At 27.1% G+C, this 12,006-nt stretch overlaps 1 protein-coding gene across 1 annotated transcript in view; it reads right to left on the bottom strand.

Annotated features, from left to right (window-relative positions):
• LOC129966602 (solute carrier family 41 member 1-like) overlaps positions 1 to 4,667 on the bottom strand; it is a 91,224-nt gene extending 86,557 nt beyond the window's left edge. Inside the window, exon 1 of the mRNA XM_056081096.1 lies at positions 4,515 to 4,667. The gene's annotated coding sequence lies outside the window, so the exon portion shown is untranslated. The remainder of the gene's footprint in view (positions 1 to 4,514) is intronic.
• Between the last annotated feature and the right edge of the window lie 7,339 nt (positions 4,668 to 12,006).

The following is a 12,006-nucleotide window of genomic DNA, read 5'->3' as shown; positions in this document are numbered from 1 at the left end:
TAAAAGGAAAAATAAGACACTTTCGATTCCGAGATAAAGAATTAAAACACACTTAGTCTCTGGAACTTTTTAAGTTGATTATTTTTACAAAATGTTGATAGTAAAATTTTTTCCTTTATTTTTATAAAACTAGTTTTATTCAATCCATTGAAATTTAATCCACGTGCATTTAAACAATTTCAAAATATGAAAATGAAGTAAAGGATAAGGCAAATTTTATTTCATTTTTTTTTTCAATAGATGAAAAAATAGATGAAGTTGGGATTGAAAAATTACTTTTTAGTTCTTCTAAAAAAATAGATATTGAAAAACTTAGTACAAAAGTTTTTCATCTTAATAAGACACTACTTCGCTTAATTTGATTTATTTTTTCATCTTCAGTCTTAAAAACTTTATAGGAAATGAAAATTTCAGCTTCTGCTATTTCTATCATTTGAGATAAATGGTCTTGCTACGTATTCATTCAAAATTTTTACTCTTCTTGCAACATCTCAAACCATTTTAAAAATGCATTCTAAATTAATTATTGTGTTAACATGATAGAATTTCCCTAAGTAATTGCAGTAATTTCCCTAAGTCGTATCATGAGAATCATTCTGCAATAGGTAGTCTCCTTTTAAAGGATCCACAAAAATCTCCTTTAAATTATCATGGGAAACCCCATAGAATCTTTGGTATTAATGACAAATTTCCACTTTATTTAAGGTTGCATACAACTTTTATATGCTCACAAGTATTGCATCCGTAAATAGGTTTAATATCTTTCAATATCTTTCAGTTTCTGAGTTCAATAAACTCGGGTCTCAAAACCTTGTTATTGTTCAGATCTCCTTCGAGATACATAATCATGGCCAACAATAATTTGAGTCCAAGTCATTTCATTCAGACATTGACAGACAAGGGGGAAATGAATAAAGCTTTAATTATAACAAAATAAAAATCAGGAAAAGATTCCAATTTTCAAATTCCTATTTTGAAATTTTAAATAATTCGTCGGATTAGTTTTAAAAAATACGAAAATTCAGGCAAATTTGTAAGGAATTGTGGAAAATTTTAAATAAAGTTTTCTTAAGAATATTTTAAGTCCAATTATACACAAAACGTAATGAAAATTTTCAAAAGTGTTATTGGAAATATATATATATATATATTTAAAAGTTTAAATATTCTTAGGTTACAGAAAAAAAAATCACCAATTTTATATTATGACTTTGCTGTTTGGATCATTTCCATGATAAAGCTAAAACTGACTGCGAATCGTATTTACACAAATTTTTTTAAAGAAAAACTTACTGAAAATTTTAAATAATTTTACCCACGATTTTTAAGATGGTTTGATATCATCATACACCCAAATCGGAAACTGAAAACTTTAAGGAATGATAAATTTTGAAATTCCTTAGAAACAGATCTTAATAAAACCTGCAATGATTTTTACTGAAGAATCTTGACCTTTCTTGTAAGTTGAAATACGTGTTTACAAAAAATCAACAAGGATTGATATCATTTACTGTCACAATTATTTCCGAGATGAACAACCGAATAAAAGCCTTCGTATAAAACTCGATACTCTTTTTATATGACAAGGTCGGAAACTCCTAGTTGTATGGGGAACACGTTCAGGGTGAAGTAAAAGCACCAACGAAGGATTTAGAACAGAGGGCGAAGGCGACACCATTGGTTTACAAATAACCTAATTAATGTTTCATAAGGATAGCTCGAATGCCAAGTTTCCCACCTTGAAAAGGAGATCATATGGCTAGATTGTATAACAATTTTATTTAAAAATCATTTATTTCAATATATCCAACTGGATATATATGGAATCGCACCAAAATTTTTTTTAACATTATTGTGACGCTGTTTATAGCGATACTATTTATACTAATATGAAAATAAATATACTAATAATGAAAGAATTTAAAAAAATCATATTATGCAAATATTTTTTGTTGATTTTATTCCGTTCAATATGAAAGTGTTCAAGTTGAGAATTATAAAAATCAAACATTGTTTTCATAATAAAAATAATAGCTTCCAATATTGAAAGTTTACTGTTCGTTTCAGTATCTCAAGACCAGATTCTACCTCACTCAAGGTTGAGATACGAAAGGATGATAGCATTTCCGGATTCTTTGGTCTATTTCCGCACAATCAGATATTTTTTCGTACAATTTTTTCCACACATGTGTGTTTTGTGTAGTTCCTTGTACTATTTTAACTCAAAAATGCACATTGATTGCTTATAAGGTTAGTTCAAATTTTGCACAAAAAATATTTTATATAATATTTTATGTGACGGAAATTATCTACTGTTGCTGATATCAAAATGTTACCAAAAAATTCAATAACAAAAAAGTGTTTGACATAAAAAATTGTTTGGTAAAAAGCACATTTCCAAATTTTAAGAACAGAGATCTTCCATTTATTCAACATAATTTAATGTTTCAAACCTTTACAGTAAATAAAAAAAAACTACTCTATAGTAATAACTACTCTAGTGAATTAGTAATTTTTCCGACAATATTGCAAATCATCCGCAGTTTTACGCCTCCCAAATCCAGGAATTATCCGAGTTCACAACATTATAAAATATAAACATATTCTTTTATCTTTAATTTCCTCCTTATTTGACTAAATAAACGCATTCTGAAAATGCACAAAAGCGCTAAGGGTTTTCGAATCCGTGAATGAACAGTGGTTTATAACTAATCACAATCGGCTTGCATGCATGCACGTTTCTTTATTGTTTTGTTTCACTGACGAAACAACTGAAAAATATTTTTTGAAATGAACAAAGATCATTTATTTGTAAAAATATACAATTCAAAAGCGAATATAAAAATATTTATTACTTTTACATGAAAAAGTCATATTGTGGTTATATTGGGGAACGGTAGACAACCGCTTTAATGTTGCATTTAAAAAAAATAAAGCTTGTTCACTTTCTTTTCAAGTAAGTAACAATCGTATTTACCATTATTTTACAATAAAATACTTAAGAAAACATCGCATAAATCAAATGAATATTAAAAAGCTTAATTAATTAATAAATATTTTCTTAATTCTTTTATGAAATTAAGACAAGCAATGGCGATATTAATGCGTTTTGAAACAATATTATACAAAAACTAAGTTACTTTTGAAATATTTATGGAATGGAAAAATTCTTTAAACACGCTCTTCTGTTTCGAGATCATTCTATAATCACGATCGCTATTTGTTTTCCTATTATACCCAAGAGGACTCGTCTCGATTAGGTAAACAGGATAAGGCTTGCCAAAAATCGCTTTTAATGGTGCAAACTTTGCGTGTAAATAGAAGGTTTATAGAATGTTCAAAACTGGCATTTTTTTAATTTATAAATAATATTTTCAAAGGAAAATTCTGAATAGTTGAATTTTCAATGGAGTAAAAAACACTTAAAATTTAACACCCGAACAATTTATTTGCCTCAAGCTCTCTCAAGCCCCATCTAAACATCATTATTCAAGCCCTCAAGTATTTTTTATATCTATTAACCAACATTTTCCCTCCCAAGGGATAACAGCCTTTGTCGCTACATCCCTCACTGTTTACATTCAAGTTCAATGGAGTAAAAATACTGTTAATAATATTCTAAAAATAAAAGTTCCTTTTAAGAGAAAATATTTTAGTCTTTTAGGTCCACTAAAAGTTATTTGAATTCAATATTGATCTCATGTCAAAAACAGTATTGATCTTATTCATTATTCAATTTGGTCTCTTGCCAAAAAATAGAATATCAAAGCTGATATAAGTGCTTATATTAATTTTTCAGAGAAGTTTTACACCAATAAACTTGCCACGAAAATATGTTACATTGACAACGGCAATGATTTGGAAGAACGATTCTTATTATAGATTAGCTGCGTTACTTATTAATATTTTTATAAATTCATGTTAGATAATCCTTTGGTTATATAGCAATGACTTTTGAATAGAAAATAAAGAAAGAAAACCACAGATTTCATGAGTATTTTAATTATATTCACTATGAAAAATCATCACCGAAACATAACATGAATGAATTTGAAAATTCTCACAACAAAAACTATGTATATTTTGCAAATTCTGAATTAAATATACAAGAAGATAACACTAAATTAAATATATAATATAAGAAGAAAATAATACAGTGTGAGCAGCACTTATAAGAATGTAACTTTTAATGTTAAACTTCTTATAGGATCAAATGTATATAAACTAATAAATGTTATTATAATTTTATATAAAATTAATAACAATTAGTGGAAATTTTTAGGAACAAATAAGAAATTTCAAATTTTATTTTCATTGGAAAAGGCATGGAACGGTCATATAAGTATTTGAAGAAAAATATTGCACTAATGTAATGATTGTTTAAAATATTTATAGCATTTTATAAATTGCCCCAAATTAATTTAATACATATTTCTAAATAGAAAAATATATTTAGGTATAATAAAAAATAAAATAATTTTTAACTTGGAAAAAAGTTAGAATAAATTCTTTACCTGGTGGGCGAGAAAAATTGGAAAGACAGTTGAGTTCTAGTCGCGATGTTATCGCTCTCATAGCATATCGTGTAAGTGAAAGGCGGGAGAAACGAAAACGGGCAAAAAGAACAGATGTGAGAATGCCAGACCGCAACTGGGCAGGATGGGAGGGGGGAGGGGGAAGGGCATGACGTCACTCTGCCAAACACAAAAGGAAAACTTACTCCGAATATTCGCCACTAAAGCCTAGCGTCACTAATTGGCGAAGACGAGAAAATTGATTTCTTCACGAAATCGTTCGCCCTCTAAATAATATCACAAAATTATCGCCAATATTGTGATTTTTTTAAAAAAAATAAATTTATAATAAATAACTTTATGTACAGAAATGATGGTGTTGTTATTTCTGCTTTAAAAAAAATCCCATTTTGTTGTAATGCAAAAACACGTGTAGGAATATATTGTTCGTCTTTTCCCTTACGGAAATTGAGGCTACGCATGTTTTAAAAATTGGTGATCAATGGATCGACTCATAAACAAATTTTAAATAACGACAGATGTAAAATGTTTCGGATCCTTTTTTTCACTGCAAAATTTATCATTTTTGATTTATTCGTAATAGTGTCGCTTTTTTTGTGTGTGATTATTTTAAATATTTGATGGCAACTGCTTAAATTTTACAGCTTTGTTATTTAGCTTATTATTATACGATATTTTTTTATTCTAGTTTCGACCATGTGATGTTCTGTTCATAATTTTTCTGTCGCAATAATAACGATGTCAAGCTTTGCTTACAGCCAAAGTTACAATTCTGTACAGTAAGTAAATATTTATACAATAAGAATAAAAACAAAAAAAAAATCTTATAAAAGTTTATTAAAATATTTCATTCCAATTTGTGAATAAAATAAAACAGAATTCAATGGGACAACTTATATGTCAATTAGATAATGGATAAAATCGAAAAGAAAAATGTCGATGAAAGAAGTAAGAATTTTTTTTAAAATACAGTTGATGTTCACATCGATTTTTCAAGTAGAGTAAATGTTAAAATATAACTTATAAAACTACATATACTTATTATATGTAACTAAGAGAAAATTAAAAGCGGATTTAATATCACTGTTAAGATTACTTTTAATGTTATCAAAAATTTTCTTGTTTGGTTATAAACAAGAAAATAATTCTTTTACTTTAAATTTAATTTTAACAACTAAAAAAAAAAAAAAACTTGTCTTTATCGTTATTTAACATTGTAATTTTTTTCCCCATTTTCTGTTTTTTTTCTGCTGTTGTATTAAGCTACTAACTAGCATATTTATTATACTAATAGAATTTTAATAGAGCCTACCTCCAAAAAAATCTTAGATTGGAGAATAATTATTATTAATATGTCTTTTCTTTCATTTATTTGTATTGACAAAATATTTTTCTTTAACGGAATGAATTTTTTTCCAATAAGTTTTTACGTATTTAAGACATTTTGTTCACCCTATTCCCTATTTGTCGTGTTTAAGCGTGATCTTATTACTCAGATTGATAATTGATGTTTTAATAAAATAGTTTCTCAGCTCTTTCAAAAAGTGCTTTATCAATTTAGTTTTAACAATTTTCTATGAGTTTTAAAAGATGCAAACGATTTAAATAAACAGTAAATCGTTTGGATGCAAACGATTTAAATAAACAGTAAATCGTTTGGATGCAAACGATTTAAATAAACAGTAAATCGTTTGGATGCAAACGATTTAAATAAACAGTAAATCGTTTGGATGCAAACGATTTGAATGAACAGTAAATCGTTTGCATCTGAATACATTTAAATAATTGCATTATTTATTAGAAATGAAGCTATGTTAGAAAGAATTTCCAGTTCTGCATCTAACAAGAAATTAATAAAATTTTATTTTAATTTATTCTTAAAAGTTATAAATAATGACTTCAAATAATTTGATTAAAAAATAAAGAACCACTATGGTGGAAGAAGATAAAATTTAAAATGATTTCAATCAATAGTTGGAAGCACAGTTTCGGTTTATTTATTCCCGATTGATGATTAGAGCGATAGTTTCTATATCCTTTGAATAAGATAACTTTTATTTTGAAATCCTACAGTATCATCATATGAAAGCTTCTGGAATGGTAAATACCACCAAATTTTTATTAATTTTAATCCGATAGCTTTCATTTTAGAGAAATAAGCTTCTGATATGAATAAAATGAATATTCGTAGAATCAAATCATCGTTATATGAAGATTGGTTGGCAATTTCTAAGAACAATATATGAATAAATGCGAATTAATTTCACTGAATTTGAACTTGATAGTCACATGATTTTTTAAAAATATATAGTAGTCGCTTTGAAAATGAAATTAAATGGCAAAAAATTCTTGTTTGATTGTTTAGATGAATTTATTTGTAATTAATTACAATTTAACAATTATAATACAATTTAAATGTGTATAAATATAGTATAAATATCGTATACCAGATAAAAACTGCATAACAAAAATATCCATTTATCAAAACATTAATTCTAAACGTAGAATAAGGCAAAATAGTAATTTAAGTTAATATAAGGCAAAACAATAATTCTTCAAGTATTCTTCTTTTCAATAACAATAATTCTTGTTGTTATTATTGAAAAGTACTTTATTTTTAAAAAAATAATAACAAAATGAAATAAGGTTCAATTAACGAACATTAAATAACAAAGTTATTTAGAATATACTACTTTTCTTAAGGCAGGTATCGCGTTGTCCCTGCTTTATCAAGCTACTGCATTGCCACACCCAAATGAAGATAAAAAAAAAATGCATTTTAAATCAATAGATAGCATTACAACCTATTAAAAAGTATTCGATCCATATCTGCTAAAAAGATAAAAATTTTGATATTTTTTCTTTCATATTTAAAGTTGCTAGTGGCAATTACTTGTCCTCTGATTCTATACTGGTTCGAATAAATTTAATAAAAATATTTTTAATACACGCTTTTATTACGGTAATGAAATTAGATTTTTATTTTAATTATTTTCAGGATTTTAGCCTTTAGTTTACAATTTATTACAAAAATTGCGAATTTATTATACGAATGCGAGATTTTTCAAATTAATCTTTTTTGATTTTAAACACCTATCATTAATTGATTAATTCAATATAATATTGACACCTATCATTAAACACCTATCATTAATTGATTAATTCAATATAATATTGATTCCATACGTATGTATCAAAAAAGATAAATTAAACGATTAATAGTTGATGATGAATATGAAAAAATTAATTTTACAAATGAATTTAACATTTAAATTCATTTTGTAAATTTTTTTTTTATTTAACAGTTAGTGAATGTTATAAGTGCAGAATTGACACTAATACTTTTACGACCGATGTCATCAACATGGTGCTACTGGCGTGCTAGCCGTTATTTGTTAATGGCATCAATATTGTGCCATTGGCAAACCAGTCGTTGTCAGTCGGTGATGTCAGTTTGGTGCCAATGGTATGTCAACACGTGTGTCGCGCATGCTATTCAAATCAAATGAGAAAAATTAAAAACTAGATATGCAAATCTTGCAAAATTGTGCTAATATTTATTTGAAGATTCTGAAACTAGCAGTTTTCAACGATTATACTTCACTAAGGGGTCATGCACAGAAAGCTCAGTGATTATTACTCCTTTTAATTCCTCGAGTAATTTTTCATGTTGTTAAATGTAAACATCTCCTCATTTCATCTTTCCTTACCCCCTTTCATGATGAAATGGACACCTCCTGACGCATGCACAAAGCGCAAATGATTTCCCAATTCGAGAACGAACAGTACATATGGATAACTGTTTTGCTATTGACAATCAAAAAGAGAAATAAATGTAGAATTTTATTAAAATGTAATTGTTTTAAAAGTAGTTAAATAAAAAAAATATATTATAATTAAACTAAAATATATTTAAATTCTTTTCTATAACTGATAAATTGCATTTATTTCCAGGCATCATTTCATAAGAATCAGCCAAATTTACTATATTTAAATAAATTTTGCCTTTTATATTCATTCATTTTAATAAGCAATTTTTCAAAAAAAGTTTGAACGACAATAAAAATTTATGCGGACCGTGTGGACATTAGAATATTAAATGAAATTAAATCATTAATTAATAAATTTTTGAAAACATTAAAATAGTGCATTGCCATCAGGGATACACAAATGTACAAAATTACAAGATTCTAGGCCATGCCGAATTGAGTGAAAAACCAATTATACAGTTCTATTTTAACAAATATGAAATTAAAATAAATGCATATAAAAAACAAGATTTGTGCATCCAAAATATTAATTTTCATTTGAAAATGCAGTAATATGTACTCAATATTTTAAAAATGTGTTTATATTATTATATTTTCATCTATACAAAATGTGCATATTAGTCAGTCGAAAATTCCTTAAAATTTAAACTAATTCTGAATAGCAACCAGATAAGTGTGAAATATTTCAGATCAGATACCGTTCTCCCAGAAAAAAAATGACCGTTTGACCTTTCACGGATTTAATGCGTTATAATCCGCAGACATGATGGAACAGATAAGTTCACTTACCAAGTTGAAACTACAGCTAACTAATGTCGCATCGCATAGTTATTTTAATCTTTAGAATTTAAATTCCATATCTTTTGATTTTGGTGATATACGCTTTGCGTCAGCTGTGAAGTCTACGGCTTTAATGTTATTCAGTGTGTTAAGACGTATTCAATGTATTAAATCAACATAATTCAATATATTGAAATTAACCGAATTAATGTCGTTAGAGATAGTAATAATTAGTTTAAAAATTCAATAAATTTACCGAAAAAAATGTGTTGAATATATTATTAAATTCATAATTAATTATTTTAATTGATTTCTGTATTTATGTCTATCAAATAAACACTATCCGAAAATAGAAAGTGCAAACGATTTGGATACTTACCCCTTTTCAACCGAAGGGGCTGAGAAGGAGGGAGTATAGATGCCTCGTTTGCCAATGCTAGGGGGAGTCGAAGGCAAAACATCAGTGCTTATATATATAAACATCACATTATTAAATAAGGTTTCTGATTAACACATCAAAATACAGAATTTTTAATATATAAATCTTTAGTTAAGTGAAATTTCACTAATATAAAAAAACAATATTTATTTGTAATTGGATTAAGTACCTCAATTTTAATTTACATTTTTATATGGATTCCAATAAGAATCAATTTTTTAAACAGGATGAATCAGCAGGTCAAATAAATTCATTGACTAAAGAGTAAAACACCGATATTCCAAAATTGATCTGATAAGGAACTTTATAAATATTAAAGCATTCATTGTGAGTTACACTTTGTTTAAAAAAAATGGCAATATTAATTATAACTTAAAAGAAATATTGATATAACGTCTGTATTATAAACTACATAATTGTGTTCTTAAATTAAAATACCGCTGACTTAGGGGAAATTCTAAAAATTATTTGATGTTTTATCTTAGAAGTAAAAGGGGAAAAATAAAAATATTTAAATAATATCTTGTATAAAATATTCATTTTATTCCTATGTTTTTTAATTAAAATTCATAATAATAAAGTGAATCTGTTTATGAATAAAAGATTCAATATATCTAAAATCAAATAATATTTAATGATAAAATTATAATAATAATAATAATAAAAGAAACAAATTGCTGATTCATTTGGCATCCGAAATTAACAAACGATGTTCAGTTTCCACTGAACAACGATTTTTATTTTAAATAGGTAATTTCCGAGTAACAAGAAAAAGTGCAGATGATTATATTTATGAAAATATTTAAATTTTTCTACATGGTGCAGCTGAGAAATAGACAATTGTATTACTTTTGAAGCAGCTTGGCTGAGAGGAAAATGAAAATAAGAATTGTTTTATCTTTTGATGAAAAACATTATTGTTTAATCTGTTGGTTACGCTTCGTTAAACTTCATTGAGGTGTCATGGAATGATGCGAAACCTGCTATTTCGAATAATTGTTTTAAAACAACAACATAATTCTAGTTTCGCAGAGCATTCGTTTCAGCCTCGGTTTGATAATACCCATCAAGCTCCTGCTTTTTCTTGTTGTGCGGCCAGATAAAACTGGACACAAGTGGTTATGACTAAAAAACAGCGTACGGAGGTGAACTGCATATGGGCCTCGTGATCTTATGGTGACTTCTCGATTTCAAAAACGAAAGATCACGACAGCAAAAACATTTCTACGAATACGTATATGAACCTGATTTACGTTTAACTGCTTGAGGATCAAATGTTTAATATGATGTAAAATTTAATTAAATAGGTGGATATCTAGATGGTGAAAATAAATCCGCCATTATCTGACGATAGTTCAAAATAATAAGATGCGTCCTGCAAAATACCATCATGTTATTTCAAATCCAGATTGACTTATATAAGCAAAGCCAAAGAGCAAAACAAACAAATTGTGTATCATTATTTGTTTTATATGTTCGTGAAGGCTAAGCGTGCATCAGTTATCTTAAATATTGCGTTTTCATTTTATATTTATTTCATGTTGTTGGAAATATATTTCGATCTTTTCTGGTGGCGTTTTTAAATTTATCTAATTCACTGAACATCCTGTATCAATATAAAGATAGTTGGCGAAATATAGTCTAAAATATAGTGAATAAGAAATATTGGAATAAATGTTAGTTAAGCGACAGCTGGTTGAAATGTTGGAATAATCAGGGAGAATTAGAAATATATGGGATTTTTATCTGGTATTCCACCATTTTATTGAACATCCTATATCAGTTAAGATATTGTTGGCGAGAAGGAGCTAAAATTGGTAATATGAAATATTATAATAAATATTCAATATAAAATATATGTTTCAAATTTCATCCGATGGTATTTTTGAACTTATTTGTTCGAAACATTAATAAAAGGAATATGGCAGAAAATAACTAACATTTGGAAATATGAGATATGGAATAAGAAAAAAGGGAAATTTATTTCAACTTGATTTCTGTTTTTAAATTCGCTTATTTTACTATAATACCCTAAATAAGTTAAGAGATAAATGGCGGGAAATAACTAAAAGAAGCAAGTTCCAAAACAAGAACATTCCTTTTTTTTATTTCTTAGAAATACAAACCCACAAAGCAGATCGTTACATTCATACAAGAATTAAAAAGAAAACTTGGTATCTCACAGGTTGGTCTTGGTTACTCGATAAAGTGCAAGAACGGAGACACGTGAGGAATAAAGTAACTCACAAATTGATATTTTAAATCAGATGAATCGAAGAAAAAAAAGTCATTGGTGAATATATGTTTGAAGGTGTCTGCCATATTTCCTTCAACTTGCCCATAATTTAGGCTGATTCCAAGATAACTCAAGGGTTAGATTTCTAGCTTTTAAACTCATTTGAAGTAGGTTTCGAATCTCGATAACGTTCCGCTGTTTATGACTGCGTGTTTGGTAGTGCACTTAAAACACGTTTAACCCAAA

The sequence above is a fragment of the Argiope bruennichi genome, chromosome 4, assembly GCF_947563725.1.
Source record: "Argiope bruennichi chromosome 4, qqArgBrue1.1, whole genome shotgun sequence".
NCBI lineage: Eukaryota > Metazoa > Arthropoda > Arachnida > Araneae > Araneidae > Argiope > Argiope bruennichi.
Note: the sequence above shows the minus strand (reverse complement) of the source record. Positions and strands in the feature narration are given on the sequence as shown.